This window comes from Penaeus monodon, chromosome 32 (assembly GCF_015228065.2).
Source record: "Penaeus monodon isolate SGIC_2016 chromosome 32, NSTDA_Pmon_1, whole genome shotgun sequence".
Lineage (NCBI taxonomy): Eukaryota > Metazoa > Arthropoda > Malacostraca > Decapoda > Penaeidae > Penaeus > Penaeus monodon.
In genome coordinates this window covers 29,668,508-29,669,214 of record NC_051417.1, presented here as the reverse complement: position 1 = coordinate 29,669,214, position 707 = coordinate 29,668,508, and the positions used below count along the sequence as shown (strand labels likewise).

General features: G+C 37.8%; 1 long non-coding RNA gene across 1 annotated transcript in view; it reads right to left on the bottom strand.

Moving 5' to 3' along the window:
- The window catches only part of LOC119593790, a 56,205-nt gene that overhangs the window by 16,598 nt on the left and 38,900 nt on the right, over positions 1–707 (bottom strand). The gene's annotated exons all lie outside the window — the stretch shown is intronic.

The following is a 707-nucleotide window of genomic DNA, read 5'->3' as shown; positions in this document are numbered from 1 at the left end:
AAAGAAAGATAGATAGGTGGAGTAATAAGTAAACAGACAGTCAGACAATTACTAGACAGACGATGACGGAGACATGCAAAGGCAGACAATCAGATAATACACGCTACCGCATACACTGTCATACAGTTAATACGTTCAGACAAACCCTCGCGGTTATACATACAAACGCGCGTGGGTGTATTTTCCCCTTAGAATTAATATACATACATGAACGCATGCGTATACACAACTCGAAATCCAGCTTTAATCAAATATTCAAAATGGCTCTGAAAGGAAAATTAATTCAAATAAAAATAAGGCGTTGTTTTCCTTGACTTCTGCAGCGGAGCGATTTCAAAATGCGGAGAGCAGCTACAGTGTACAACCTCCCTTTCATGTCAGGGAAAAGCACAAGTTGAAAAAAACAGCTACAATAAAGGATTACTTCTCGGACAGAGAGCATTTTCTTTTCGAATTTTCATAGCCTTTATGAATTTGGAATTTTAATCAACGTGTAACCGTTTTGCTTTTAACGTATTTTTATGGCATTTACTTCTGTAATACCATCCGTTTCACGTCAAGAAAGCAAATACTCTTATTGAAATTTTCGCAAAAAGAAAGCAACTTCAGCACAATACAATGCAGTTGGTAGATACCTAAGCTCTATTCTTCACTTCTCGTAATTTGCTGGCTCTAAGGAGAGTAATACGATCACACGAGGCACGCTT